Below are 26,833 nucleotides of genomic sequence, written 5' to 3'. Positions count from 1 at the left end.
GGAATGATCCCCACGGGCAGGATGGTCACTGCACCATGCCTCTCGGATCCATTCCCTCTTCAGGGAGCTTTCTTCTTTCTGTTTCCTTCCCAGCAGCTGCTCCTGACAGGAAGCTGCTTCACACACGTCTTTCCACTTTCTCCCCTCCTGATGGTCTCTCCCACTAAACTCTCTTCTCCTGCTCTCATCCTACTAGCTCCACCAACCTCTCAACATCCTTTACTATCCAGGCAGGGTTGAGATCCTCCTCCCGTAGGGTCCATCCAAGTTGCCCTGCTGTTACAGGGTGTATGTTGGGTGCAGGTGTTAGAGTCCTGTGAGGTGCTCCCTCCTTACCTGAGAGTGGGTATTACACCTCTGGGTTAGGTGCAATATCTCTGTGGTGACAGAACCCTTAGGGGTGCCACAGGACCGAGATACGTGCTGGAGCCGGAACTATTGGGGCCGTCACCACTGTTGCAGGGAGGTTACTTGCCTGGGTAGGGAGAGCTTGATCACCTAAGAGAAAGGGGCGTGGGAGACTTAAAAAGGGCTGAGCGCAGGAAGGAGAGGGACTTGGAAGGAAGGCGACTTCAGAGCACGAAGAAGGTTGACACCCTCTCCTCAACTACGGTCACTGATGCCAGCCCTTTACAGACTGTCCGCCTCTTGCACTCATTACTCAGTGCACCTCCATGAACGAGACCCGTAGCGGGTAGTGCAGCGGACTACTGACTTTTCCTGAACTTTGTGATTGTGTACAAGGCCTTGTCACCCTTGCGGCCTGCACGGCGTTTTCCTGGTGTACCGCGTCACATTTTAGGAACCCACAGAAGGAACTGTATCCCCTCTCCAACAGACGCAAGTTCCACGGACCCTAGACCAATGGATCTGGATACTTTGGCATGATCAGGAGACAGTGCATCTCGTTTCTGCACAGCAGGACCAGAGGCTTTGTTCACGGAGTGCGAGCTGCTCCAAGAACTCCAGTCGATAAGTCTTTACCTTTACTTTTCCATTTCTTGTTGTTTTTGTTGTATAGTTCACTATTTTCGTTAACACCTCCCTGCACAGAGATTTCCTTGAATTCATACTCAGTAATTGTTTAAGTACGCTTTTGTTAACCCCTTCTTTGCCTCCTGCTGTTTTCTGCATCCGACGAACCTTTACAGCGGTGCTTTATAGCCCTTAAGTTTTAGTGTTTTAATCCATTTTGTGTCATCTGGATCCTCATCATCCGAAGATCGGCAGATGTAGGTGCTGTCAGCGGAGAGCCCTTCCCTGCTTACAACAGTTGTGCCTGACGCTGCATGAATTCAGGTGAGAGAACAGTCACCAAAGTCACCCGGGATTTCCCCATTGATCTGCACAAGGAGCAATGTGATGTCCTCTCTTTCGATTTGATTTCCAAAGAAGAAACTGCAAACAATGTTTCTCTGTGCAGAAAAATCATAGAGATCTGAGCAACAAATCTGCAGAGTTCCCCAGTAGTGATGAGTGGGTATACTCGTTGCTCAGGAGTCCTCCGAGTATTTGGAAGTGCTCGAAGATTTAGTTTTCATCTCAGCTGCATGATTTGCGAGTGCTGGAAAGGCTGAATACATGTGAGGAATGCCTGTTTGCTAGGGAATTCCCACGTGTTTTCAGGCTGCCTACAAGTCGCAAATCATGCAGCTGCTTGGACACAAACTAAATCTCCGAGCACGCCATAATACTAGGAGGACACCTGAGCAACGAGTATACTCGCTCATCACTACTGGGGAACTCTGCAGATTTGTTGCTCAGATCTCACGATTCCCCAGCGATCGTTCTCCTCCTACTTGGCAAGGACTTAAAAGATAAAGAAGTGGAAAGATAATCATCCCTCCTATGTCAGTTTTTTTCATATCTCCAGGGGATCAGAGCTACAACAGTGATGGGTGGAGGATACATGAAGTGACGGGCGGCACAAGCCTGTGATGTGGTTCCAGCAGCCGCTACGTAAATGGAGGAGTCTGTATAAGGGAAGAACATCCAGCGACTCCTGTGTCATCTCCAGAGGTCGGGTCTGAGGGTCTCAGCTCTTTGCTGGTGCTGCACATCTACAGTTTCTCCCATATGGTCTAGCGGTTAGGATTCCTGGTTTTCACCCAGGCGGCCCGGGTTCGACTCCCGGTATGGGAAAGATGTGTCCTTTTATTTTTGCCGTTTCCTTATAATTGTTACAGTCAGAATCTTATTGATCAGCATATAATGTACATGTGTAATATATTAGAGCAGGGGTGGGGAACCTCATGCCCCATGGCCATTTACGTCCCTCAATGACCGTTTTTCAAGCCCCCGAGCAGATTCTCGGGGACAGCATTCTTGGGCAGGGAGCTGTATTTTGTTTGCCACAATCTCATTAATTTCTTCTTGATCTGTTGGCACACACACGCAGTGTTCACTGCTGAACATTGAAGGGCGTGTAATGAAAGATTAAGTCATGAAACCAGTGCCAGAGTCAGGAGGTACTTTGTGGGCGGAGTTTGTACGCCCCCGAAGGATGGTATAAATATCCAAATGGCCCTCGGCAGAAAAAAGATTCCCCACCCTGTATTATAGGAATGTCCCATAAACCTGGAGACGCAGCGAGGAGATGACGGCAGGAGAAGCTGCAGCACACGAGCCTTCGATAGCTCAGCTGGTAGAGCGGAGGACTGTAGTGGAGCACAGACATCCTTAGGTCACTGGTTCGATTCCGGTTCGAAGGACATTTTATTACTTATTAGTAGAATTATATAATTATCTCCAGGATTAATCAGCCGCATTACTGATGGGGTCACATTAGCCACAATACTCAGTTTCCTTACCAATACCTCTTCCTTCTCGCTCTCCTGATGTGGGGCTTTTATTAGGGTGATTACGGTTCCTAATTCACTGCAGCGCGGATCACCCAGACAGAAGTCGCCTTCTCTGATCACTTTCCTCTAGAATTGATCGTGGTTACAGATAATGTTCTAAAATAAATAGAAACTCTACATCTGGGCGCTGCGGTGAGAGGAGAGAAAGGCCGAGGAAGATGTCCTGTCCTGGGAAACATCTGTGACTTACACCAGCAGCAGGATCAGCAGAGTTCTCATCTACCAGTAGTCTAAGGCCGGAGTCACACTAACCTGCGCAAAATACGGTCTGTAGTTTACTTACGTAATACGGATGAATGACCCCTAAACAGTGCCCCGTAGGTCATCCGTAAGCAAGGTGAGGTCACGTATTTTGCGCATGTGTGTCTCCGTATGTAATCCGTATGCAATCCATATGGCGAGATTTTCTCGCAGCCTTGCAAAATGGACATTTAACGGTTTCGAGGCCTGCAAACAATTTAAATCATTAGCCTGCACCCTATTTAGACACTCAGAAACAGGTGGCTGCCTCCATTCTGTCCATTTGTCACCTTGCTTTCACGAGGTGTGTTGGTGTTCTTTGTGCAGCATGGCAGAGGGTCTGCGATTCAATACAACTGAGCAGGTTCTCTTTACCTGACTTTTGTCACGGCGCTTTGGGCAACCATATCCTGTGATAGTGGATCCGCGGAGGAGGAGACGCATGTGGGTCCATCCACTTTTGAGGCAACGACTCACAAGAGGTCATTTTCACCGCCTCTATTCTTCTCTGCGGGAGCATCCGGCTAAATTTTACCATTACTGTCGCATGAGCATTTCCACATTCTCTATGTTCCTAAGGTGTGGGCTAAATTATGTTTTTTGGCCTTCTTGGACAAAGTTTAATGCCTTCATCTTACTCAAAATATGCTTCACCTGACACAGCACAATGTTACATCTAATATGTCCTGCATATCACTTAGTCATTGTGCCACCACATATGTGTGTGTTGTTCTCTCTCATTTCCTAACAAGTTTGGTCGGCATGTAACTGATTTTTTTTTACTTTAGCCATTCTAACCTGGACTATTTCTGTTGTTCTACAGCTTCCTGTCCACTGGCCTGTCTTATGCCGCCCTCCACCATGAGTTTCTCATTGGAAGATCAACCATTTCAGGCATAGTGAGGTCTACATGTGCACAAATCTGGACAAGACTCCATCAAGTGGTCATGCCCGAGCCCAGGATGGAAGACTGGTTAAGGATATCAAGGGACTTTGAGGAGGACTGCCAGTTTCCAAATTGTATTGGGGCCCTGGATAGCAAACATATCAGGGTGCGTAAGCCGCCGAACTCAGGCTCCCTCAATACAAGTTTATAATTGTTGACATTGGGGCCTATGGAAGGACGGGAGACTCTAGAGTCTTCAATACTTCCATAATGGCTCAGCGGCTACGCACCAACCAGTTGGATCTACCACCACCACGCCAGCTACCAGGCTCCCCCGAACAATCAGTCCCTTATGTCCTTGTGGCAGATGAGGCCTTTCAGTTATCGCGCAATGTCATGAGGCCATATCCCCGGCGCAACCTTGACCACAGGCGCAGAATTTTTAACTTGCGCCTATCACGTGCTAGGCGACTGGTGGAGTGTTCCTTTGTGATTCTTTGTGCCAAATGGCGGGTACTCCAGTCTGCCATTCAGTTGAGTGAGCAAAATGTGAATGAAGTTGTGAAAGCCTGTGTGGTTCTTCATAACTTCACCAGGATACATGATTGTTCCTCCTCTGATGGTGTTGTGCGTAGGCCGGACAATGTGCGCAGGGTGAGACCACCTATGAACCCTCAACGTAGACCGCTCTCTGGCCTCAAAGTGCGTGATATATTCACTAATTACTTTATCTCACCTGAGGGGGCAACTTCTTGGCAAGAGAATGCTGTGTCTATGTTATAATTTGTTTCTTTAAGTGTGTCTAAATATATATTACTCAAGCCTTAATGATTCTATGAGTGTTTCATTGCATTGGTTGGTGTCTGTTAGTATGTTGTGAGGGATTGTGAAAAATCACACAGAGACGTTAACTAGAGTAGACAAATTTTTAGTTTTGCCTTTTTTTTTGTTTTGCTTAAAGGCAAACATAATATTGCCATAAGACAAATTTGGCAATGGCCAAAATGACCCTTTGTGCCTTCTTTAACTTGGTGTTAAATTAACATTACAGAACAAAACAGCAACAAACATTAGGCAATAACAACATTGCTGCATGACTAGATTAACCTTGATTAGGCAACAAAAGGTGAGCTCCATCACCAAAATAAAGGCAACAAGATAACACTCACATTTCCTCATAATGTTATCCAATCATAGAAAGATTCCACCATGACAGGCAAGGCTACCTCACATCTTTCACACAGATATTACCTGTCTGTAGAACAGACATATTTAAGCATGCTATACCGGAAAGGATGAAAATACAAAAATCACTTGTTAAGACATAGAGAGAGCGTGATATTCTGAAGGCTGGTCGCCTAGAATTTTTTTACTAGAGATTGCTAACAAAAAAGTTGACTACTTAACTAAAGGCCAGCACGCCTTTCCTAGGCATTAGCAAGTGAGTAGTGTATTTTCATCCTTTCATTTTACAGTATAGCGCATTTAAATATTCTCTTTTCTACACACATGTAATATCTGTCTGAAAGGCGTGAGGTAGCCTTGCCTGTCATGATGGATTGTTTCATATGTTTGGAAAACATAGTTTAAAAATGTGAATGTTAAATTATGTTCTAAATGTTGGTGAAGGAGAACACCGTTTTTTTCATTTATATTAGGAGCACCAGTTACATCTCACTGGACATCTCCACCCATCAGAATCATAAATCCTCATATGTTGGGGAAGGGGAATGTGGAAGAACAGCCTGTGGGTGCTGCTGGACATTGTGGCCAACATCGCCCTGTGTGGGGCCATACTGTTGCCCATGATGCTGGAATTGTCCTGCCTCCTGGGACTGTTGGGGATACTGGCCAGAGTAATGATGATGGTGAGGGGCTTCTTGTTGGCTCTGGTAGGCCCGTGGCTCATACCCACCAAGATAGCCAGATCGTCCCCAACCAGGTTGGGACCAGCCTCCAACACTGGGTGGGTACAAGTGGCCATATTGGTGGGATTGGCTTGAGGAAGACATTTGGGGCTGCGGAATAGAAGGTTGGGTAGGGGGAGGAAGGGGTTGAGGTGTTGGCCCACGTATTAGTGGCTGTTCAGACTCTGCTTGAGCAAGCATCTGTGTGGATGGTCTCATGCGCATTAAATTTCATGGTGAGAGCTGCCACCTCTCCAGAAATTCAAAAACCTGATATGGGGTATTGGGGGGGTGCTTGCATCAAGCAGGATCTGAATACATCCCCTAATACGGAGCCTGACCTCACGGGTAAGGGCACGGAGATAAAGGGTGAGGCTACGTGCATAGGCCTCCTCCCCATCATCTGTAGTTACTCTGGACAAATAATTGAGCACCCCTGTGTCCACATTGGTCCTGCTCTCTTGAATAGAGACCTGGCGCCTTCTTCTTGTTCGCCGTGATGCTAGAGCAGCCTGTGGGGAGGACCTGATCTGGGCAGTTGGGCTGCTGCTCAAGTTGCCCGGCTCTTCCAGGATGGGTGAGGTGGCAGCAGCAGACCGTCCTGGTGGTGTGGTGTGTAGGCCAGCCATTGTGTGGTCTTGTGATGCCTTATCTTCAGCCATCCTTCTTGTAGGGGGAGAAGATGGGCCAGCCACCTCATCCCCTACAGGATCTATAATGGTCTCTGCCTCTGAGGTCGTTCCTCGATCCGTAAGGTTGGATTGAGTTCTGTTATGAAATAGAACAGAGGCAAAAATACATCAATATTTTTGTCCCTGTAAAGTATTTGTGTAAAGTATCTGTGTCATGTGGTGTGAGGTATCTACTTACGGTCTCAGATCCAGAATTGGGGGGAGGAAGTTCAGCCGGTCATAGTAGATATATTTTCTTTTCACATGTCCAGCATCCCCACTCCTGGACCGCTGCTGGCGTTCCCGGCGGTACTGGTCCCTGATGCTTCGCCAGAGTTTCATCACATCTTCCACTGCAATGAGACAGGAAAGATTGTCAAAATCACATATTTGAGAGGTCACATTTTCTAACAGTAGTCTAGGCATGGGGCCTTCTGGGGTGTGCGTTCTACCCATGGTGGCATATGTAATTGGGCCGATACCCAGGGTCTCATTAGCTCCCCTGAAACTAATTTTAGTGGCTAGGAGGATGAGGAGCTTGTGGCCTAACCCCTAATTATGACTGTGTGAAGCCACGTGTCACATCCAAATGTAACGGCCTCATGAGGCTAATAAAAGTACATGCACAGGAAGGGGGGGGCTGATTGTAGAATCATTTTTTAGCGCGCGCTAAGGTTAATGATGTTTTGATGGTTGCACTTACGAATTTTCTGCTGCTCCTCACGTGGTCTGTCACCAAAGTCATGGTACATCTGGCGACAGATGCGCCTCCATGACGCCTCCTTTCTTGTCCGGTTCCCATAATTTGCATCGCGTGGGTCCCAGATTTCAGGACGCTCCTGCACCAGGACAATGAGCATCTCTACATTAATATATGTGGACGCCATGCTGCTGCTGTACTCCGTGGAGGCGTACTTCCTGGATGTCTGGAGCGGTTTTTGAGCTCATTTGCATGTCTAGGCTTCCTGATGATGGATTGGCCCATTTCCTGTCACCAGCCAAAAGACCTGCGTATTGCTCGCAGGTCACACGTGTGTTCCGTGTGTAATCTGTATTTTTTGTGCACCCATAGACTTGCATTGGCGTACCTACGGGCGTAGTACGCTGCTGCGATTGGCACGGAGCGTAGGATACGGATGAGGAATATACGCTTGGTGCGACGAACCCCATAGAGAATCATTGGTCCGTGTCTAATGCCTGCTTTTTGCACCTCTCACTCTCCCGTATTCCTCGCCAGTGTGACTCCGGCCTAAGGGGTAAGGTTTCTTCTTATTGAGAGTGACATACCAGCTGTGGCTTGTCAAGGTAAGGAGGCTTATTCGCCGTGCAATGCTCCTCTGGGAAAATAGTATGCAAATTGCCTCTTCAGAGAGGAAGAGGACTTGAACTCTATAGCGCCACCTGTTGGTAGTAGCGATCCTACAAGTCACAATCAACCCTTTAACGAGTCTTGTAATATGACTTAGGATAAAAGCCAAACCAGAATCTCAATTTGCAGACTCGGTGTTTTCGAGCTATTGGCCCTCGTCAGTGCAAAGTATGAATTGAATTGAGATTCTGGTTTGGCTTTTATCCTAAGTCATGTGACAAGACTCGTTAAAGGGTTGATTGTGACTTGTAGGATCACTATAGCGTTCAAGTCCTCTTCCTCGCTGAAGTGGCAATTTGCATCTACGCGTAGACATTTCTCTGTGTTCGGCCTTCTCTGTGCAGTGAGAACCTTCCTCCTGTCTCTGGGAATCGGTATTTTGGAAGAGAGGATCATATAATGCTCCGCGATCAGCAGACCGGCCACCTAGTGATGTCAGCGCTGAAAACTGCAAGGGGGATTAGCTCAAATGGTAGAGCGCTCGCTGCGAGAGGTAGCGGGATCGATGCCCGCATCCTCCACCTTTTTTTTCAAATAGATTTATCTTTTTGTCTTTTTAGTTCGGCTCAAACCCACTTAGACCTGTTTCACACATCCGTTTTTGTGTCCGCCAAATGGATCTGTTTCTGTTTTTTGCCGCAAACGGATGCAAACGGATTTGTTTTTTTAAAAAACGGATCCGTTTTTTGACGGATCCGCGGTAACCACTAATGGAAGTCTTTGGGACAAAAAAGGATCCTCCAAAAAAAGGCAGATCCGTTTTTTGACGGAAACCAACGGATTTTGATGGATTTGAAAAAACGGAAGTGTGATCCAGGCCTAAGACTCTGTGTAATGAATCATGGACTATCACTGGAAAACTACAAAGTCCACCTTTGGAGAGCCCCTGATTTGCTTAAACTGAATTTACCTAGATGTGTGGTGAGCACGTTGCTACACTGAATTTTTTAAAGTTGAGCCGAGGAAACGAAAAATCATATTTTTCTCACAAAAATGTTGTTTTAGCCCCACATTTTGAATTTTCATAAAATTGCATCATAAACTTTGCTGCGAAATTTCTCTCCATATGTGGTGGAAAGCTACTGCTTTGGCAGACGGCAGGGTTTGGAAAGGAAGGAGCGCCATTTGACACTTTGATTTTTTTTAACCGTCTTTATTGAGTGTAATACAAAGTATACATATAATGTCCAATAACATAACAGAAGAACATTTATGCAATATTATTAACATTAGATGGTATTTTTCCAACTATAACCCCCTCCTCTCCCCCGGGCAAACTCCATAACTTCGTATTTCAATCCAGTCTAACAGGGATATTACCGGCAAGCCGCTCTCTCATATACCGGTTGGTGAGCTGGAAACAACTATGTATCCCCTGTCGCGTGGAAGATGTCCGAGTATTGATAAAAGAGGAACATGTGGAAAAAAAGCGCTCCGTGTCATTTTCTTTATTAAGTCAGGCCTCTATCCAATCCGTTTTGAAGAGATATGTTACTTTTGTAGTAATTAAGCTTAATGAAGGTGTTACACCCTGTGCCCACAAATGGAGAATGCTTTTACGTGTGGCTGCCGCCCATATGAACAAGATGCGGCGCTGCTGGACAGAAAGCCTCACCAACTGGTCCTGTGCGAGAATATTACATATGGCCCCCTCCGGGGAGAGAGAGATATGCCAAAAGTGTTGATGAGATGTTGCAGAAGTGTATCCCACACCTCCCTTATTTTTGGGCAGTCCCAAAGGCAATGGAAAATATCAGCTGGGGAGTGTAAGCATTTAGGGCAGGGATAGTCCCCTGAGGGGGACATTTTAGACTTGACCTCCGGGGAGATGTATGCTCTATGAAATATCATAAGAGACATGGTTATGTAAGGGTACCGTTACACCTAACGATGCACCAGCGATCCCGACCAGTGATATGACGCGGTCAGGATCGCTGGTGCATCGCTAGGTGGTCGCTAGTGAGCTGCCACACAGGCAGATCTCACCAGCGACATCGCAGGGGTCAGGGGTCGCTACTTACCTGTCAGACACGGCGATCCTGCATCCTCCCGCCCGGCTCCACGCGTCGCTCGTCGTCACAGCAGGAACCCCAGCAGGAAGTGACCGACGAGGAATGATCCAGGAGCTTCTCGCGCGATCAGCGATAACCAGCGGGGGAGCCGGTCGGAGGTAAGTATCACATGCAGCGATATCGCAGTGTGTAATGGGGGCTTAACTGTCATATGGTAATATAGAGTTAATACGCAGAGTGGCTTTCAGAAGGTCATTTACCCGACAGTTCGCTAACTGAGCCACCCATTTTCCAGGGCCTGGTGAAGAGTCTGACCAATGTATAGACGGCTTTAATGATTTATATTTAAGACTCCTAGAATAAGATCCCGTTTGGGCTTTAATGGATATTACATTTAGAGGGCGTGTTCTAGCATCATCCGGTATGTCTCGCAATATTGAGCTTACGTAATGCCTAATTTGAGAGGTAGTAAAATTGTCTTCTGTAAGGATTGGGTATTTGAAAACCTTGTCCTCTAAGGTAAGAAGGCATTGATTATTTGTTAACGTGTCTCGGACCAGCCTACACCCATTGTTTCCAAGCACCTTGTAAATGGGAGGTGACTTGCCTTGTAGAAAAGAGGGGGGTTACCTTGAAAGGGAAGAAACATCGAGATGTGGGGGTCAAGACCACTAACTCGTCTAGCTTGACGCCATCCCAAGATTACTGACCAAAATTTTCATGTCACAGTATACTTATAGTCAAATGTGCCATTGAGTGCTTTTTTTTTTTTTAAGTACAGATTCCTTTCTCCCATATTTGAAGAACATCTACGGAGTTCACAATGTAGAAAACCAAAAGCAAAACACAAAACAAATATCCTGGAATAAAAAAGTAAAAAAATATATTGCAAAAATTGCATGAAGGTAGTAATAATAGTAATAATAAGGGTATTTAGTTAACATAATTTTGATCAAAATAATGTAGAAGCCATCCCGCCACGTCACGGCAACCCTTGTGGGACAGTCCTAACTCTTGTATTTAAAACCTTTCCACTTGTCAAGTGACGTAAATGTGAACAAGGACAGAGGGACTGAACCACCAGTAATAGTATAGGCCAGACAGGATGGATTTTCCAACTCAGAAACAGGGCGGTCACACCCTTATATGCACAGAATGCGCAATGAAACAAATGAGAAACTGGGTCTGAGCAGAAAAAGTAAATTAATGTGCATGCAAAATGTAATTGCATATGAACACATGACCTTTACACAGAGAAAACCAAAAGCAAAACACAAAACAAGTCACTCGGCCAACTGAAAAAGGCACCTCTCGCATGCTAAGCGAGCGCTCTACCACTTGAGCTAATCCCCCATGCCCGACGAACGCCATTATCAGTTTCACGCCACACCATGTCACAGTTTACTTATAGTCAAATGTGCCATTGAGTGCTTTTTTTTTTTTTTTTTTTTTTTTTTTAAGTACAGATTCCTTTCTCCCATATTTGAAGAACATCTACGGAGTTCACAATGTGAATTATGGCCTACAAATACAGTCGGGCAATTTTCTAGCAAACCATTTCTATGTATGTAGAGAACCAGACTGGGGGAGTAAAAAAAACTTACCTAGTTTGTAGAAAAAAGTTGTAATGCAGCACAATCCCAAGCAAAAAGATTGACCTTTTATGGTTTGGTTTGAATATAGAAAATGCTGAGAGGTCGCGAATCTCCTTCTGGTCCTTTGGCACGAGTTGTACTGGGATTTAGGATTTTGACTAGTGTTTTTGATCCGAGACACGTTTGCTGTTGACAGAAACGTTCAGATCCCACATCACAGACGCAGCTGTAGTCGTGGCCGAGTGGTTAAGGCGATGGACTAGAAATCCATTGGGGTCTCCCCGCGCAGGTTCAAATCCTGCCGACTACGAGGAAAAAATATTTTCTTGAAAAAAATAATTTAATTTAATATTGGGTTCCAAGACATTCTGATAAATATAAATATTTATAAGGAGCTATCTCGAGTAACTCGCAAGCTAACAACCGTTAGAAGATGATTCCTTTTATTTTCGCGGTTTCCTTATTATTGTTACAGTCAGAATCTTTTTGATCAGCATATAATGTACATGTGCAATATATTATAGGAATGTCCCATAAACCTGGAGACGCAGCGAGGAGATGACGGCAGGAGAAGCTGCAGCACACGAGCCTTCGATAGCTCAGCTGGTAGAGCGGAGGACTGTAGTGGAGCACAGACATCCTTAGGTCACTGGTTCGATTCCGGTTCGAAGGACATTTTATTACTTATTAGTAGAATTATATAATTATCTCCAGGATTAATCAGCCGCATTACTGATGGGGTCACATTAGCCACAATACTCAGTTTCCTTAACAATGCCTCTTCCTCCCACGCTCCTGATGTGGGGCTTCTATTAGGGTAATTATGGTTCCTAATTCACTGCAGCAGATCATCCAGACAGAAGTCGCCTTCTCTGATCACTTTCCTCTAGAATTGATCGTGGTTACAGGTAATGTTCTAAAATAAATAGAAACTCTACATCTGGGCGCTGCGGTGAGAGGAGAGAAAGGCCGAGGAAGATGTCCTGTCCTGGGAAACAGGGAGAACCGGGGAAATGTCTGTGACCAGCAGCAGGATCAGCAGAGTTCTCATCTACCCGTAGACATTTCTTTGTGTTCGGCCTTCTCTGTGCAGTGAGAACGTTCCTCCTGTCTCTGAGAATCAGTATTTTGGCAGAGAGGATCATATAATGCTCCGCGATCAGCAGACCGGACACCTAGTAACGTGAGAGGCAAAAGCCAGCGCTGAAAACTGCAAGGGGGATTAACTCTCCGACTAGGGCAAAAAAAGTCGGAGTTTCGTCTGAAACCCGACCCCAATGCAAGTCACTGGGGAATAAAAGTCAGCATTGAGTAGATGAATGTCATCCCCCATTGACTTGCATTGGGGTCGGGTTTCGGAAGAAACTCCGACTTTTATTGCCCTAGCCGGGCCAGTTTCATCCAACTCAAATTTTGTTTCATGAAACCCGATCCGACCAAAGTCGCTCAATTCTCCTCACCGTCGCTGTCAGCGCAGTGTTCACAGCAGTGTAAGCTCCCGCTGCAGCGCTCTGACCACTGACTCAGCTCTGCTATGTCAGCATAGTGCCTCATTCAGACGCTGGGCAATTAACCCTTTATCTGTAGCTTCTTTTTTTTCATCACAGTTTCCCTTTAAAAATACAAAACATCAAAACTTTTAAAATTATTTTTCCTATGTTAAACCATTATTTTTTATTATAACTTTATTTCTTTACATTTCCTTCAATATCATGGAAAAATGTTTTTGATGAAAAATTATCTTCTATGTTTTTTCTCTGGAGTTAAAAATTACTCAGAAAGTTATATAGTTAATGCAAAAATTATCTTCTGCGTTGGCCGGGAAACCCAGTCAACTGCTTGGAAGGCAGCTATGCTCACCACTATACCACCAACACTCCATATCTGAGCCCTCCGTGTAGCTCCAGCACAGAACCAGGGGTGGAGGACAAGGTCTCACAAGATGTCTCACTATAACCCCTTTGTTCCCCTGCTGTTCCCTCACAGTCAGGGTGTCTGGAGCAGGATCAGGAGCTGTGCCGCTCCATACAGGGCATGTGGCGGCTGTAATACAGCAGAATCAATAAGCTACAGGTCTCATAAAATGAGGAAACAAACGCGTTTTTTTATTTTCAAATTCCAGAATTTTTTTTCATACTAAAATAATTAAAACAAAGTATAAATGGCATCATGATGTGGTGATGGCTGCCGCAACCTGACGTGACCTCCTGATGTCGTAACGCAGCAATCTGAAGATACAAACAGGACTGAACGGGTGACAATGAGGAGTGGATGGAGGGGCCGAAAAGATGAGCGGTAAGGGGATTAACAGGGATATTAGGTGGTCCTCTATATATTAGATCAATTACATCCAGCAGGAGCCATGTTACTGAGCTCATAAGGACAGACCCCAAGTCAGATAACAAATGCACTCACACGATGCAGCAGACCCCCATGGTAAAGGCAGGAGCGGCTTTCATCACTATTTTGCCCCTGTGCTGCCCCTCTACTGGGGTCTACTCCATCCTGCCAGTATACTTATAATAAGGGCGATAGACGCAGGAGAAACAAAGACGTGCACATACTTGGTGTCGCCATGACTGTAGTGACCCAACCTACAAGACTGGCACACTAGTTTACTCCTTCAATGAACACCGTAAAGAAAATAAATTAAAAGCAAGGCACAAAATAGCTTTTTCATCATAGCGGTCCACAAAAAGTGGAATAAAACACAATCGGTGGCAAATGGCATCGTGGCAGCTTCACGCTTGATTTTCCTCAATTCATGGCCAGTTATTTTGAGCCTTTTTTTATCAACACGCTTCTTGCGACCCTGTTGGATATTTGCCATGAAATGCTTGATTGTTCAGTGATCATGCTTCAAAAGTTTGGCAATTTTAAGACTGCTGCATCCCTCTGCAAGACATCTCACACTTTTTTTTGACTTTTCAGAGTCCATTAAATCTCTCTTCTGACCCATTTTGCCAAGGGAAAGGAAGTTACCTAATAATTAAGCACACCTTATATAGGGTGTTGTCATTTGACCACACCCCTCATTACAGAGATGCAAATCACCTGATTTACATAATTGATGGTTGGCTTTCAAGCCTATACAGCTTGCAGTAAGGCAACATGTATAAAAAGGATGATGTCATCAAAATACTCATTTGCCTTATAATTCTGCACACAGTGTATAAGCCCATCATACACTGGAGCATAATCCATGGGGCCCATTATATATGGGGCATTATATAGGCCCACCATAATATGAAGCATCATCCATGGGGCCCATCATATACTGGAGCATCATATGGGGCCCATCATATACTAGTATTGCAAGTGCTGGTGCCCTGAGCAAGCAGGGGGCCCACTCATGGGCGATGGCACTGGCACAAGGCCCCTCATAGTACGACGGTGTCTGTGATGGCGAGTGGGTCCCACCACCATCAGAGACACCGGCGTACTGTGAGGGGCCCTGTGCCAGTGCCGTCGCCCATGAGTGGACCCCCCACCTTCTCAGGGCACTGCCACTTGCCTGGGTGTGCCAAGTGCTGACGCTGGCCCTGGGGTGGGGTACAGCCCAGTTAGGGAGGTGGAAAAACTGGCATATGTTGAGGTGTAGGCTGGACGTTCAGCAGCTGCAAATGGTGGAATTGGAGAAGTCGGAGGAAGAGGAGGACAAAGCGAGCCATTTTGCTGGCAACCTATGTGTGATCATGGGAAGGTGGGACAAAATCCTTTGAAACCCATGCATGGTTCATTTTAATGAAGGTGAGATCACCAACAGTTTGGGTTGACAGCCGGGTCCTTCTTTCTGTCAGGATTGATCCAGCAGCACTGAAGACTCTTTCTGATAGCACACTACCAGCAGGGCAAGCGAACTCCTGTAAGTCATATTGTGCCAATTTCACGCCATGTGTCCAGTTTCCAAGCCCAGTAGTCAAAGGAGAATGAACTGTGAGGGAGAACATAGATAGGGGAGGAGAGGTAATTTTGAACCATAGTTGACAACTGCTGTCTCCTGTCTGTTGCAATCGATTCAGTATTAACAGTCGTGTGAGCGGTCCTTGAGAAATCAGTCCACAACATGGTCATGAAACCCCTGTCTCCAATGCCATTTCAGCTGTGTGCACCATGAACACCTCTTCCATTTGGCCCGGTATGGATCATGGTAGAACCTGCACCTCTGCTGTGTGCTGGGAATGTGAAGGGTTAAAGCTAAAATCAGAGCTGAAGTTTCATTTTCTCCATTCTCTGAAGGTTTTGTTTCTCCATTTTTATTGTTTTAGATACATTTTTTGTAATTGGGATGAAAAGTTCAGGCTGTCATGAAACCAGACTGTTCCTCATCAGGTACAAGATAAGGGACCCGGGGGTGTACTATTCTGAAGAATATGCCATTATACTACTTTCTATGCTATTTGGATACGGACATATATGTAGCTTCCGGTTTTCTTGCAATATTATTGGTTTATAAAGTGAAGCATTACCATGATGTTATTGGTAGTTGAGAACTTTGCATAATTAAGCAAAATATTATAAAAGAAGTGACTAAAATAAACGGGTTTAGTGATCTCTTTGGATCATCCCATACAGAGAAACGTCTCTGTTTGGTCATTTGAGTTGCTAGCAACACTGTGGAATAATTTGGAAATCACTGGATCAACCGTGAAGGGTTAATTTAACCCTCTCTCTATCAGCTGGTGCCCAACATGGGGCCCCCAAATAGGGACGCCTCTGCCCCCCGGAGGACAGCAAGACAAAGGACCCTCGGAGCGAACACAGGTGCTGGAAAATTGGGACTGATCATCCCCCACGACAACCACGGTAAGTTGGCAGTTATACTGTTGAGACTGACCGTTGGTGTGGTTTTCCTGTGTCTGTTGCTGCAAAGAGGATCTGAGGTTTGTCCCCGATGGTGGGGTGATTCTTGGGTGGAACCATATAGAGGTGCAGTTCCGTTGAGGGCCCAGTGCTCGAACCGTACCTCATAAGGGATGGACACCCCGGATTGACCAGTGATTGTGGCTCTCTTTATAGTCAAAATATCCTGAAATCCTGATCACTGTTAGTATCAGGCGTGGTGAAGTGATCGAAGATTGGGTAGGATACAATACTCAGTAATATATATATATAATTATATATATATAACCAGAGGTGTTCGGAGGGATAGTCTTAGATGCCCTCCTCCTTTCACTGAGTATCACGTTGAATTTTGGGCTTCACAGAGGGGGATTGACCCTGTGGAACAGACTGTATGGCCGCTCCAGATCTGTGCACAACTGAAGTAAGGATATTTAGCTCTAAAGGAGAGAATTATGAATCCGTGGAAGGAAAAGAATTTTGTGGCTTGGCACATGAATTGTGTGACGAAGGTGTTAAATAATAATAATAATCTTTATATAGCGCCAACATGTTCCGCAGCGCTTTACAGCTTAACAGTTTCAAAACACAAGCCATAAGTAACAACGATAACAATACAACAAATAAAGCAAAATAAGACGAAATAAGACAACCCTGCTGGTGAGAGCTTACACTCTACCATGAGGTGTTAGGAGGAACAGTGGAAGTGAATTGTCTATTATGACAGGGACTGGATGTTTTGTGGTTCAAGAAAGTGACTGTGGTGTGAGGAAGTGATTGATTAAGAAAGAACTGAGATTGAGACTAATGTGTCAGGCAGACAAAAAGTTAAGAATGATTTGAAACAAGAAGTTTCCCTGCTAGATGATAAGGTCCCTCCCCAGGGAATCACGCCTCTCCTCCCGACTGTAAGCTCTGTGCCCCCTAACCCTAAGGCTCCAATATATCCTGGACTACCAAAGCAGCCCCTACCTTTCCTTTGTTAAACGCTATTATCATCCGTCTCCAGCCTCAGTCCCCGTTATGCTTAATATTGTTAGTGGTTATGAGTATACTCCCTTCACCCCATCCCAAATAGACACCCTTTGCAATCAATTACCCGATCCAGAGATTTCCCCCATGGCTTTCTACAGGCAAATGGCAGCAAATCGAGAGTAATGTGCCAACTCTGGACAATGCATTAGAGTAGAAAAAAAAGTTTCCAGAAGAAATTAACCTGCTCCGTATCAACAGAGGAAAAAAAAAAGCAAGCTAGCAGCCAGCAGCTGCTCCAGTAATCCCAGCTCCCCCTCCCACATCGCCCCCACTGCAGCTCGTTCACACACAGCAAACCCCAGCCCCTTCCTGCCAATTCTCGTCTGCAGTGCTGGTGCTGTGGCCGACTCGGACACTTTCAGAGAGACTGTCACACGCCCGCTGATAGATGCTACCCTCAAGTTCCCTCTTCCAATTGTAATCTAAATACTGGGAACCCTAGAGGATACCCCAGTTACAGAAGTTGTTGAAAGTGATCAAGGTCTGGCCTTTTCTTCTCATGTGTACCAAGAAGTTCTGACAATGCTTGGATCCACTGTAGCCCTCCATACTCTGTATCACCCACAATCCAATGGGAAAGTTGAGAGGCTGAACGGCACACTTAGGGGACAATTGACCAAAATGATGCAGGAGACTATGGCTCCATGGCCAGAGCTCCTACCCATTGTACTATACCACATTCGTACTACTCCTATTGTAAAATATGGCCTGTCCCCATATAAGATATTATTTGGTGCTAGGCCCCCAGTTGCAAATTTCCAGCCTCAGCAGTTATCAGAAGAAACTGACCGTGCTGTTCAATTTGTTATTCAGCTTAGTATAAATCTTGCTAACACCCATGCTCTAGCTTCTTCTTCTCTTTCAGATTCAGCAGAAACCGACACCTGTCATAACTTGAAGCCTGGTGATTTTGTAGTCGTGAAAAGGCATGTCAGGAAGCACGGACTAGAACCTTGTATGACGGTCCTTATCAAGTTCTCCTCATCACCCGACAAGCCAATAGTAAATAAAGGGGGCATAATGTTTTGGTTTTTGTATTTTCCATATTATTATTGGTAGAAGTTAAAAGTTAAAGTTAGAAGATATTCAAAGACTCAGAGATCAATACGATAAAGATAATGATCTTAATAAGGACAGTTGGTGGTCAGACACCTTCTCCTTTCTCAATCCAGCCAATTAGTTTAAGGGAATTGGGGGCTGGATAGCTGGGATCTTACGGAGCTTGTTACACATTGGTGCCTGTATCCTTGTTGTATATGTGATACTAAAACTTGTTTTTTGGTGTATTTCTGTATGTATTAGGAAATTCTGCACTAAGACAGTTTATGGTAGTTGAGAACTTTGCATAATTAAGCAAAATATTATAAAATAAGTGACTAAAATAAACGGGTTTAGCAATCTCTTTGGATCGTCCCATACAGAGACACGTCTCCGTTTGGTCATTTGAGCTGCTAGCAACACTGTGGAATAATTTGGAAATCACTGGATCAACCGTGAAGGGTTAATTTAACCCCCTCCCTATCCGCAATGCCTCTAACAAATGGTTTACCAGAGTTACTTGTTTGTTCACCAATATTAGCACTAGGTTCTCCTGTGGCATGATGTTCTGTAATTTGCCTTTATAACATGGATTGAGGATGCTGGCCAACCAGTAGTCGTCATCCTTCATAATTTTGGCAATGCGGGGGTCCCTTTTTAGGATCCACAATACATAATCACACATGTGGGCCATTGTTCCAGGTGTAAGTGATGCACTGACAGTGGTGGGTGGAGGAGCACTTTCTGCCAAATCCACATCCCTCCAGTCATGCACAAACCCTGTACCTGACCTTGGCAAGCCAACATTTTCTCTTGTCCCCCGAGAAGTTTCCTCCTCATCCTCCTCCCCAAAATAATCATCCCCATCATCCTCCTCCTCCTCCTCTTCTTCTTCCACCTCATCCAGGACAGTTCCCTGAGCAGACAATGGCTGACTGTCATCAAGGCTTCCCTCCTCCTCTTCCTCCTCCTGTTCCTCTGCTGCTGCAGACACCTGATCCTTAATGTGCATCAAAGTTTGCATGAGCAGACACATAAGTGGGATGCTCATGCTTATGATGGCGTCATCTGTGCTTACCAGCCATGTGCATTCCTCAAAACACTGAAGGACTTTACAGAGGTCTTTCAGCTTTGACCACTGCACACCCGACAACTCCAAGTCCGCCCTCAAACTGCCTGCCCGTGTATCCTCCCACAAATGCATTACAGCCTGCCTCTGTTCACGCAGCCTCTCAACCATGTGCAGGGTGGAGTTCCACCTTGTTGTAACGTCGATAATTAGGCGGTGCTTGAGAAGGTGGAGCAATTGCTGCAGCTTCTGCATACGACTGGAGTGTACAGGCGACCGGTGGATGTGCGAGCACATTCTTCGCACCTTATGGAGCAGGGGTGTAAACTCCGGATAATTATTGAGGAAGCACTGCACCACTAGGTTCAAGTTGTGAGTCAGACAAGGTATGTGTCTGAGTTTTGCAAGGGCTGTGGCAGTAGCAAAATTTCGGCTGTTATCACTGACTACCTTGCTTGGCTCAAGATGTAGACTGCCCAGCCTTGACTCAGTTTCTCGCTGCAAGTAGTCAGCCAGTACCTCTGTGGTGTGTCTGTTGTCGCCCAAAGACATCATCTTTAAATGATAATAATATAATAGTAATAATAATTTTTATTTATATAGCGCCAACATATTCCGCAGCACTTTACAATTAAGCGGGGACATGTACAGACAATAAATTCAATACAAGTTAAGACAATTTAAACAGTGACATTAGGAGTGAGGTCCTAATGGTTAGTGTCTCTCAATATTTCATCTAAACAGCATGATTAATGCAGCGCTGGGGTCAAACCCCACAAAGGACAACATCTGCACAGAGTTTGTCTGTTCTCCCCGTGTTTATGTGGGTTTCCTCTGGGTTCTCCGCTTTCCTCCTACATTCCAGACATATTGATAGGGAATTTAGATTGTGAGACAGTGATGAAAATGTCTGTAAAGCGCTGTGGAATTAATGGAGCTATATAAGTGAGTAAAATAAATAAATTAATGTGCTGTATAGACTTGTGTATAAGACGATTTTTTCAGCACATTTTTTGTGCTGAAAATGCCCCCCTTGACTTATGCAGGGGAGGAGGGAGTGGCAGGTCACAGAGGCAGGAGCAAGGGAGGGGGAGGGGCAGCCACCGGCTTCCAGCATACAGCACTGCATCTCGTTCTTGCCGCCGGTACCGGCAGCTCTTGCTGCCGAGTGATCCCATTAAGGTAATGAATATGCACTGCTCTCCACTCCTATAGGCGTGGAGAGCATATTCATTACCTTAATGAGCGGGGCCACGTGACCATGTTAAATATTAATAATTCGTTAAATATTTCTTATTACACCCAGTTCTGTAGATTGCTTTAGCTTATATGACATAGGCTATTTTTAAGCTTGGCTCATGGTAGAAAGACAGCTCCATATGTGTAGAGACCACGTGCTTTAGGAGACGTATATAATTCATGGCTAACTGTAGAGGTCGCTCTTCTTCCCTCACCATCATGAGAGACAGACACGAAGATGTCTTCTGTGCTGGGCCATGACATGACATAACAGCTGGTATGTTACTTTAGTACGAAGAAGCCTAAGAGAGACAGACGCCATTTGCCATGTGAGATCCCAGAGAGAAAGAAGAATACATGTTGCTTTTGCCATGTGGGATCTCAGAGTATGAACTATGGACAATTTCTCTTTCACCTATTTTTATTCACCTGTTTTTCTGTAATAACCTTTCTTTGATGGAAGAATCCAAATAAACCACTATATTTTTATCTGGTAACTAGTCCTGAGTATTTTACAGGATAAGCATTATTTTACATTGGAGAGCCAGCCAGATCTGAATTTTTGTACTTTTTTGCGAATTTCCCTCCACTTGCCCAAAAGGGGGATTGGACTTTGCTAACGTCAAATCATATGTGCAAGTTATCGGGAATTCCACTACTTACAAGAATCATACAGAACCTAGAAGTAAGAATTACCAGATAGATTGAGAAGTACTACAAGTGCCAAAAGTACCAGACGTAAGCCAGACGTGTGAAGACAACAGGAACCCAGCGTTGTCCATCAAAGGAACAAGCTGAGACATTTCAAGGTAAGAGAAATGGATGTAATTAATTCTTATGCTAAGCAGAGTAGATTGAAATTTAAGTCTGTAGACAATTCTAATTCAGAAGTTTTATGGTTAAGTTTATATGCCGAGTGTGAACTCGAGAATCAGAGGTTAGATTCTAAGTTTTTCAATAGAGAAAGAGAGAGATTAAAAAATATTCTACAGATGGTAGATATATTTCATAGATCTGTGTCAGAGAAATCCAAAAATGATTGTTGTGATGTTCTCGAGATTTACTGTAATGTGGAGAAACAGTTACAAGTAGCAGCAGCCATGGAAGGTGACCTTGCAGACGTGGAACAAGATGGAGAAGTAGGAGGAGACTTCAGAACTGACGTAGAGGACGTACAAGGGAAAGACGTACCACTAAAAATAGACGACTCACAGGCCCAAACCCGAAGGAAAGTAAGAAAAATTTTGCTTAAGATATGCGAAATAATTCCTGCATATGAAAACAAAATAGATGTTTGTAGAAACTCTGAGGTTTTTTAAAGTTGTGTTGATAAATTTGATTTATCTAACGAGGAGAAGAATCAGTTGTTCAAAATGTGGATCCCTGTAAACTTTGCTAGGAGATTGACTTTAAAGTTATCTGGTGAAACACATGAGAATTTAACTGATAAGGACAGATTAAAAATTCTCATTTTTTGTTCATCAAATGAAAATCATCCAGATATTGATATTCTTCAAAAATTAAGGATTGGTCGGAAGGAATGTATTTTTACATTTATGTCCATATACAGTATATATAGAGTGTTTGTAGAAGTAGAAATAGTAGAACTGTATTTTTTAATGAAAATTAAAATCTACATCAGTAATAATATTTAGAATATGAATATGATATTAACCTTCTCTTTTATGTTTCCTTAGAATTTTCATTTCAAAGCAGGACTTAATCGGGAAAAATTCTCTTCCAAGGATTTATGTCTTTATTTACACAGGAAGTTGCAATAATTGCATGATATATATATATCTAACCCTTAAAAGGAAATAACTAATTGCATTTTTTAATGTGTTCTGTGTGTGTGCTTTTCTGCATGGTTCGAATGACAACCACAGCAGGGAAATTTGAACCTTGTTCTAATAATACAAGTATACCAGTATACTATGTCCCTGTTCCTTAAGAAAAGAATTTTAAAGGGGGTCTCAACTTTTGCAAAGCAATGGAATTTTTTTTTCCAGGCCTAAATGTCAAGTATAGCTATACATATACATATATTTATGTCATGTGTATTTGGGGAATATTCAAAGAAATATTAAGAGACTAAATTGAAATAGTTTACAATGCATTGATAATTAGGATAATTTGGGTTAAAATACGTGTATTCATCACACCTTCGTATGTGAGGTATTTGGTTTAAACTTAATATGTGACACAGTCTGAGTGACAGTGACTGAGTGTATGAGCAGCTGCTGAGCGAGTAATGTGATATGTTTGTGAGGCCTCAGGATCCTGAATGCATGAGAGAAAGAGAAAAAAAAAAACCCCAAAAGCTTTTATCTTTAGGAAATTATTAGAATATTAAGATACATAATGAAATATTATCTATACAACATATATTTCTATATTTCTATAGTAATTATTATTTCTTGATTTAGTTAATAGTGGATAAGTGCAATCGCACATCAAAATGGTTTATGCAAATTAATTTTTTCAAAGGATAATTTTATGATATTCAAATTAATTTTGATGGTTACACATCTTCAGACAAATAATGGTATAAGCAAGTATAAATTCACATAATTTATAAATTATTTTAATTTTGGTTTTGATAAATGTATTATTTCATAGAACAATATTTTTTGGTATTAAGGGGGAAAATATGTTTTTGATCCTGACTACATCATCACATTTGCTTAATACCTCTTCTTCACACATTTTAATAAAGAACAAATAGAAATAAGGTACAATGGTATAAGTATTGGGTATAATAATAAGTATTATAAAGAGTCATTTCTTTACAGTAAGAGGAATATTATATGCAAAGTTGCATAATTTGAATATTTTGGTAACACAAGTTTATGACAATTATGAAATAATCCAGATCATGGAAATATTAAGGGTATATGTCACTGAAGACATAACTACACTGCATCAACATAAAGGCCTTATTCTTATTTTTATTTTTATTCTTATTCTTATTTTTAATTCTCAATTTTTTATTCTATTTTTATTTTTAATTCTTACATTTTTATTTTTTCTTTCAGCAATAGTAAAGTAATATCTACTATAGAATTTTGCTTCATTAAATATAACAATGATACGGTTTCATTACAAAGGAAAATGTTTCACTTCTGAGTTATATGCAACAATTCTTTTATTCATTCATTCGCTCACTCATATATTCTTATTTTGGTTCATGGCTATACATTCCTACATATTATTAGTATAATAAATATATTCCTTATTAATAAAGATGAAAACACTGATTACATAAAACACAGTGACACCTATGGGTTGAAAAAGGTAATTACACCTATGACATAAAAATGTTCTATCACATGAAAAAATATGGATAATAATGTATTATCACTTATTATTGGTTTAATATTTCAAACATTGAAATCTATATATGGTACAAATTCTGATAATAATTATATGGATATTACTGATTGCTATGGTACGCTGTGATATTATAGGATAGGAAAATTACCGGATTTGGTATAGACTAGGGAATGAAGACTTCAAGCAAGATACTGAAATTACGTTAATAAAGACTTTTCATATTAAAATTGATTCTTATCAGTTGCAAGAAGAAGAATGCCGCGATCCAGAAGTCCCAGAAGGTAACAAAGCTATGACTTCTCAGTAAGACTGTGTTAATTACAAGTGCAGTATCCACCACTGACAGTCACAATTAAAGTGTCTAACCTGACAACCAGAGGACGATGATCCTATGATGCTGATGTGAACTGTGTTATCACGTTCTTATCAAGTTCCAGAAGTTTTCAATCACCTGAAAAGCTTCGATGTAAAGCTGGTGAACAATAAGGTAATTGTCAGGAAGCTACAACCCTGACATATGTCCTGTGCATTAGGACAAGGACTGGTTATGGTGCTATGTTTAGCAAGGAAGAGTCATTTTAACCCTTGCTTTGCTGACCAAAGACGTCACACCTGTTCAAAGACCAGTACCGATGGAGGATTCCAGAATATCCAAGGCGAGCCAATGTAAGCCCAGGTTTTTAAAGGTGACACTACACAGATATTAAAGCTGCATAGACTTTGTTTTCGTATTAACATTTGAATTTATGGACTTTGATTTGATACACCACACAATTCCTACAACATCTATATGCTAGAGAAAAACTGTGTTTTTAAAAGAACCAAGAAGAAGACAGAAGACATCAAAATGAAGACCAGATGACATCAGATGATAATGACTGGACCTGAGATGCTTCAATTTAGACTTAGGGAAGTATAATTATACATATTTTATATGAATATTGTTCACGGCTTACCATAACATGAATTCACATCAATTATGTCATTGAGTACTTATAACGGTAATCTGATATTATTATTGTTATTGATATTAAATTATTTTGTCAAAGAAGAAGAAAAGAAGAAAAAAGATCTTGTTATATTTGAGGGTTCCAATTAATGTCTGTCTCCCTCAAAAGGGGGAATTGTTAAATATTAATAATTCGTTAAATATTTCTTATTACACCCAGTTCTGTAGATTGCTTTAGCTTATATGACATAGGCTATTTTTAAGCTTGGCTCATGGTAGAAAGACAGCTCCATATGTGTAGAGACCACGTGCTTTAGGAGACGTATATAATTCATGGCTAACTGTAGAGGTCGCTCTTCTTCCCTCACCATCATGAGAGACAGACACGAAGATGTCTTCTGTGCTGGGCCATGACATGACATAACAGCTGGTATGTTACTTTAGTACGAAGAAGCCTAAGAGAGACAGACGCCATTTGCCATGTGAGATCCCGGAGAGAAAGAAGAATACATGTTGCTTTTGCCATGTGGGATCTCAGAGTATGAACTATGGACAATTTCCCCGAGTGGATCTGGAGGACGCAGGAGCAAGTACAAGTACGCACAAGCCCTGTCGTGCCTCTGGGATACAATGGTCACCAGAAGGTAAATATTACACACCACATGTGAAAAAAAATGTTTAGATGTAACAATTTTTTTTCAGCCAGGGCCATACCATGTCACTATTTTAATTGTTTTTTTTTCCACTGCACGGTGAGCAGCACTCGGGAGCCTGCACGATTGGACCCTTCTGAGGCGATCCCTGAGGAGACCGGCACCGAGGGACACTTCGACCGCCCCGGTACATCTGCACCTTCCCAGCCTTCCCACACATTCGACCCATCTGTCCCATCCACCAGCACAGGAGCATCGTGGCCGCCTACATTACATGAAGCTGCTGGTGAGGAGATCGCTTTCCCTTTACCCCACCCTTCTGCCCCTGCCACCTCTAGTACACCTGCGGGTACTGGGCGGCAGAGGGGTCAGGAAAGACTTATGCGCCAGAGTTCTTGCATCTGAATGCATCTTTCCAGAACTGTCTCAAAGTCTTGTCAGAGCAAATCTCCGCAGGCTTTCAGCAGATCAACTCCAGCATTCTGGAGGTGAAGACACTTCTGCAAACCATGCATTCAGAAGCAAGATCTTCGCCAAACCACACCTTTTTCAGGTCTGTTGTGAAGCGCATGGAAACGCTGTCTCCTACCCAGCAGATGCATGTAATGCATTTGTGCCACGGTGCTCTACAGCAAGTTACCTCCCAACCTCCACCTCCCACCACTGTAGTTCCTCCACCTGCACCCCCTCCAGCCACTTTCCATCCTCCCCCTCCTATTACATACCAGCCACCTCCCCAGTACCAGCAACCTCCCCAGTACCAGCAACCTCCCCAGTACCAGATATCTCCCCACTTCCAGCAACCTGCCCTGTTATGATGAGTCACCGAAGGAGGAAAAAACAAAATACCAGCTAAGTCCAGAAAAACCAGAGAGGTTGGCAGCTATCGGATTGCAGACCCCTGAACCTTTCCACAACAACTAGCAGTAGCCGTGGGGGGTTCCTACGGTGCCCTAGACCCCTTGATCACAGCCGGAGAACTATATAGCCTAAAGACAGAAAGGGGAAAAACTAAACTGCCCCAGAGCAGACCCCAAAGCAATAGGCAGCCCCAAACATGTAATGACGGTGAAGCAAGATGAAAACACTAACACAGATAGAAAGATAGGTTGAGCAAATGATGGGGCCCAAGCT

The 26,833-nt window shown here is 43.5% G+C and overlaps 1 long non-coding RNA gene and 2 other non-coding genes across 3 annotated transcripts; all 3 read left to right on the top strand.

Moving 5' to 3' along the window:
• Nucleotides 1–543: 543 nt before the first annotated feature.
• Nucleotides 544–4,805, top strand: LOC141065381 (uncharacterized). Its single transcript, XR_012226406.1, has 3 exons — nucleotides 544–1,299; nucleotides 1,856–2,133; nucleotides 3,925–4,805. It is a non-coding gene; the product is annotated as an uncharacterized lncRNA (long non-coding RNA).
• On the top strand, nucleotides 2,071–2,142 carry TRNAE-UUC (transfer RNA glutamic acid (anticodon UUC)). Its single transcript has one exon. It is a non-coding gene; the product is annotated as a tRNA-Glu (tRNA).
• A 6,964-nt stretch (nucleotides 4,806–11,769) lies between the features above and the next one.
• TRNAS-AGA (transfer RNA serine (anticodon AGA)) lies at nucleotides 11,770–11,851 on the top strand. Its single transcript has one exon. It is a non-coding gene; the product is annotated as a tRNA-Ser (tRNA).
• Nucleotides 11,852–26,833: the final 14,982 nt, after the last annotated feature.

Source organism: Dendrobates tinctorius, unplaced genomic scaffold (assembly GCF_039654945.1).
Source record: "Dendrobates tinctorius isolate UK_male_01 unplaced genomic scaffold, ASM3965494v1 ptg000251l, whole genome shotgun sequence".
Taxonomy (NCBI): Eukaryota; Metazoa; Chordata; class Amphibia; order Anura; family Dendrobatidae; genus Dendrobates; species Dendrobates tinctorius.
Note: the sequence above shows the minus strand (reverse complement) of the source record. Positions and strands in the feature narration are given on the sequence as shown.